The following is a 6,591-nucleotide window of genomic DNA, read 5'->3' as shown; positions in this document are numbered from 1 at the left end:
AGTTTTAAACTTTTTTAACTATTCACTGTTTGTTTATGTATTTCAGACTAGCACTTGTGAAAATAACTCCATAGTAAGTAATTCCCTTCTGCAACATCCAAAAAAATTAAATTATATTATTTGATCACATATAATGGGTTCATGTTTTTTCTTTTAGGCTCTAGGATTTCACCATTGCAATAGATTTCACCATTGCAATGGTCTTCGCCTCACCGGTGTAACCTCTATTAATAGCCTGCAAAAATCATATATCTATAAATTCTTGCAATGGAACCATCATCTCTAACATTAGCATAACCGCGCCCAAAGAGAGTCCTAACACGGACGACATTGACATATCTGATTAAAGCGTTGTTCATGTCACTGGTGGATACATTAGGACTAATATAAATTTCTTATTGCTCAAGTATACATCTATTTAATTAAGATTATATGCATTAGATAACAACAACCTACTTTTCTGTATTTATTTATTAATTGCAGCATCATTATATCATTATTGTTTTGAAAATTATGCATAGTACGAAAATCATTTACGAGCTCACGCATGGTATACTAGTAATTCTTTCAACATATATAATCTTAATAAGAAAAAAAACTTTATGTACATTATAATCAAGCATGTAATATACGCAATGAAACAAAATTTAATAAATAAATAAATAAAGTTATATAATGTATGTTATATATTTCTTGCATTTAATATTTTTACTTGATGAAAAACATTGTTTCTAACACTATTTTATTTTTATTGTTTAGGGGCGATTGTATCGCAATCAATGGTGGTAGCTTCCACATCACTGGTGACAGTCTATTTTTTGGCCGAGGTCATGGCATACACTTTGTTGTACAACATTCGATCACAACTTAATCACTAGAATTATATCATGGTTGTCAATACTAGAAAATTGGATGAATTCCTACGGAAATTAGTAACAGAATTTTTCCGTTGGAAATTGGTGATGAAATTCCGACGGAATTCTGACTAACATAAAAAAACCCTAATTTTAGTGACATAACACTATACAAAATAGCGACGGAAATAAATTGATCAGTCGGAAATCCGTCGGTGATTACCGACGGAATGTAAACGAAATATTAGACTTGGGCCATCCATCGGTATTCCGTCGGTAATCACCGACACATTTCCGACGGAATTGTTTTTTTAGAAAATAAATCAACTTTTTTATATTAATATTCTAAAAATATTTTAATTATTATTACTATTAATATTATTAATTTTGTAATTCTTTCTTTTTATATATATATATATATATATATATATATATATATATATATATATAATAGTTCAATTTACTAATTATTATAGTATATGTAATTTTGTTATTACTTATAATTATTATGAAAATTATAAATTATCAACGTAAATGTTGTTTTAGAAAATAAGTAAACTTTTTTTTATTAGTATTTTCATAAAAATAACTCAATTATTAGTAATAATAGTAATTAACTATTAACTTTTTTATAATTATAATATTTTAATTATCAACCAAGTATATCCACTTATTTATTAGTATTGGTATATAATAATAGTTTAATAACTTATAATATGACTAGTACTTAAATAATTATTTATTTTTTAATTATAATAATATAATAATTATTATTAATTAATATGTATCGTAACTAGTATTAGTAAATAAACAATTATTTACCTTTTCAACGACACGAAAGTAATTATTATTAATTACTATTTATCTAGTTATTGGTATTAATAAATAATAATAATACTAAAAATAATAATAATAATAATAATAACAATAATAATAATATATTAATGATGTACAGTAAAGGTGTGAGGAAGATAAAGTAATAAATTACATGTTTAGTACTCGAAAACTTGAACAATAGGATTGAAACATTGGTCCCAAAAATTAATAATTTTTAATGTGGATGGACAACTATTGTGTGGACGTGTGGATAATGCTATTTTATGAAAATTAGTAAGAAAATATGTTATTTGGTAATGTGAATACGTTTAATCTCACAGAACTATTGTTATTTTAATTAATTCTCACCAATTCTAATTCATTTTTGTTCTCATTCGTCGTTTTTTATTTATTTTAATGTTATAGAATACGACCCAATAAACATCCTGATAACATTCTGACAGAATAAGAATAATTAAAAAAAAATGGATAATAACCTTATAGACTATTTAATTAGTGAAAATGCTTAATAATTAAAATAATTATATAGGATTAAACGTATTCATATTATCAAACTACATATTATCTTTGTAATTCTCACAAAATTGCATTATCCACACGTCCACGCAATAGATGTCAATCAACATTTGAACCTATATATATATATATATATATATATATATATATATATATATATGTATATATATATATATGTATATATATATATATGTATATATATATATATATATTAGTTTATTTTAGTAAATAAAAAATTGTATTATACAAGAAATACATGAAACTATTATGATTTTTTTTGATGAAATCCATTTTTAAGGGAGTTGATCCTTACACAACAATTTCTCAACTTACACAACAATTGGTGCTTTAAAATGTTGTATTGTACAACTATATAATGCATGATTGTTGTGTGTGGCAAAAAACTATTTTGTACGAATCACTTCCTTTTTTTAAAACAAAATTTACCCGATATAACCTTATCCAATTAGCCTGTTACCCATTATCAAAGGGAAGTGATTCGCACACAACAATTTTTTGTCATACACAACAATTTATGCATTATAGAGTTGTACAATACAACATTTTAAAGCATCAATTGTTGTGTATGAAGAAAAATTGTTGTGTACAAATCATCTTCCATTATCAAATTTAAGTTAAACTGAATCATTATTTCGTACACCAAAATTGACAATCAAGCTTTATTTAAATAAACAAAATATAAATTTCGTTTGCATTCGCTGTTACACAAACAGACAATTAATACAAACTAGATGGGGAACCCCCGCGTTGCGGCGGTCAGATGCGACAATTTTTTCCGTTGTTTCTCTTTAAAAATGTTTATAGTTTGAGTTGCTCATTTCTTCCCTTTTTAATTGATCTATAAATAAATAAATAAGAAATAAAAAAACATCAATGAATCCATAAGCAAAACTAATAAAGTGACAATTAAACGAAAACATAGGAACCGATAGTACCACAAATAACCAACGGAAGTAGAGGGACCAAATAATCAAAAAGGAAGCAACTTTAAAATGACCAAAATATAGTTGAGGGACCATTTCTGTCAAAAAAATATTAATATGACTAAATACTAATAATATGTAATAAAAGGCAAAGGTTATGAAAAATTCAAACGAAAGTGAAAGCGTTGCTTGTGAACAAAAGCATAAAGGTGAAGGATGAATGTTGTAACATTAATTGAAAAAAGAAATTTCAACCAATCAAAAAAAGTAGTGTTACAATTTTTCATAACTTTAATATATATATATATATATATATATATTAATAATAATAATAATAATAATAATAATAGTTCTAATATTTGGGTTGTCGTGATTTGTAAAAGATATTTGTCATTTCACCTTTATCGAATTCATTGTAAATTCTTTGGCATACTAAAAATAAATAGTTAAATACAATTGTGTAGTCAAATTTCTGTTAATTTTTTTTTTGTTAGTATCTTAAAATCTTATCCGTTTTGTTTCATTAATTCTACACATAAGTAAAAATTCATTATAATTAACAACAAATAAGTAAAAATCGTATGATATGATAAACAAATAAGTAAAAATCCGTTATAATTAACCCCTATTTCTTAAGTTTTAAACTTTTTTAACTATTCACTGTTTGTTTATGTATTTCAGACTAGCACTTGTGAAAATAACTCCATAGTAAGTAATCCTCTTCTGCAACATCCAAAAAAATTAAATTATATTATTTGATCACATATAATGGGTTTATGTTTTTTCTTTTAGGCTCTAGGATTTCACCATTGCAATAGATTTCACCATTGCAATGGCTTGCACCTCACCGGTGTAACCTCTATTAATAGCCTGAAAAATCATATATCTAAAAATTCTTGCAATGGAGCCATCATCTCTAACATTAGCATAACCGCGCCTAAAGAGAGTCCTAACACGGACGACATTGACATATATGATTAAAGTGTTGTTCATGTCACTAGTGGTTACATTAGGACTAATATAAATTTCTTATTCCTCAAGTATACATCTATTTAATTAAGATTATATGCATTAGATAACAACAACCTACTTTTCCTTATTTATTTATTAAGTGCAGCATCATTATATCATTGTTGTTTTCAAAATTGTGCATAGTACAAAAATCATTTACGAGCTGATGCATGGTATATTAGTAATTCTTTCAACATATATAATCTTAATAAGAAAAAAAAACTTCACGTACATTATAATCAAGCATGTAATATACGCAATGAAACAAAATTTAATAAATAAAGTTATATAATGTATGTTATATATTTCTTGCATTTAATATTTTTACTTGATGAAAAACATTGTTTCTAACACTATTTTATTTTTATTGTTTAGGGGATGATTGTATCGCAATCAATGGTGGTAGCTTCCACATCACTGGTGACAGTCTATTTTTTGGCCGAGGTCATGGCATAAACTTTGTTATACAACATTTGATCACAACTTAATCACTAGAATTATATCATGGCTGTTAATACTAGAAAATTGGATGAATTCCTACGGAAATTAGTAACAGAATTTTTCCGTTGGAAATTGGTGATGAAATTCCGACGGAATTCTGACTAACATAAAAAACCCTAATTTTAGTGACATAACACTATACAAAATAGCGACGGAAATAAATTGATCAGTCGGAAATCCGTCGGTGATTACCGACGGAATGTAAACGAAATATTAGACTTGGGCCATCCATCGGTATTCCATCGGTAATCACCGACACATTTCCGACGGAATTGGTCTTTTAGAAAATAAATCAAATTTTTTATATTATTATTCTAAAAATATTTCAAGTATTATTACTATTAATATTATTAATTTTGTAATTCTTTCTATATATATATATATATATATATATATATATATATATATATATATATATATATATATATATATATATATATATATATAATAGTTCAATTTAGTAATTATTATAGTATATGTAATTTTGTTATTACTTATAATTATTATGAAAATTATAAATTATCAACGTAAATGTTGTTTTAGGAAATAAGTAAACTTTTTTATTAGTATTTTTATAAAAATAACTCAATTATTAGGAATAATAGTAATTAACTATTAACTTTTTTATAATTAAAATATTTTAATTATCAACCAAATATATCCACTTATTTATTAGTATTGGTATATAATAATAGTTTAATAACTTATAATATGACTAGTACTTAAATAATTATTTATTTTTTAATTATAATAATATAATAATTATTATTAATTACTATTTATCGTAACTATTAGTATTAGTAAATAAACAATTATTTACCTTTTTAACGACACGAAAGTAATTATTATTAATTACTATTTATCTTGTTATTGGTATTAATAAATAATAATAATAATAATTATAATAATAATAATAATAATAATAATAATGTATAGTAAAGGTGTGAGGAAGATAAAGTAATAAATAACATGTTTAGTACTCGAAAACTTGAACAATAGGATTAAAACATTGGTCCCGAAAATTAATACGTTTTAATATGGATGGTCAACTATTGTGTGGACGTGTGGATAATGCTATTTTATGAAAATTAATAAGAAAATATGTTATTTAGTAATATGAATACGTTTAATCTCACAGAACTATTGTTATTTTAATGAATTCTCATCAATTCTAATTCATTTTTGTTCTCATTCGTCGTTTTTTATTTATTTTAATGTTATAGAATACGACACAATAAACATCCTGATAACATTTTGACAGAATGAGAATAGTTAAAAAAAATGTATAATAACCTTATAGACTATTTAATTAGTGAAAATGCTCAATAATTAAAATAATTATATAGGATTAAACGTATTCATATTATCAAACTACATATTTTTTTTGTAATTCTCAAATAAAATAGCATTATCCACACGTCCACACAATAGATGTCAATCCATATTTGAGCCTATATATATATATATATATATATATATATATATATATATATATATATATATATATATATATATATTAGTTTATTTTGGTATATAAAAAATTGTCTTATACAAGAAATACATGAAACTATTATGATTTTTTTTTGATGAAATCCATTTTTTAAGGGAGTTGATCCTTACACAACAATTTTTCAACATACACAACAATTGGTTCTTTAAAATGTTGTATTGTACAACTATATAATGCATGATTGTTGTGTGTGGCAAAAAACTGTTTTGTACGAATCACTTCCTTTTTTTTAAACACAATTTTCCCGATATAACCTTATCCAATTAGCCTGTTACCCATTATCAAAGGGAAGTGATTCGCACACAACAATTTTTTGTCATACACAACAATTTATGCATTATAGAGTTGTACAATACAACATTTTAAAGCATCAATAGTTGTGTATGAAGAAAAATTCTTGTGTACAAATCATCTTCCA

The sequence above is a fragment of the Lactuca sativa genome, chromosome 3 (genome assembly GCF_002870075.4).
Source record: "Lactuca sativa cultivar Salinas chromosome 3, Lsat_Salinas_v11, whole genome shotgun sequence".
NCBI lineage: Eukaryota > Viridiplantae > Streptophyta > Magnoliopsida > Asterales > Asteraceae > Lactuca > Lactuca sativa.
This window is presented reverse-complemented; position numbering follows the sequence as displayed.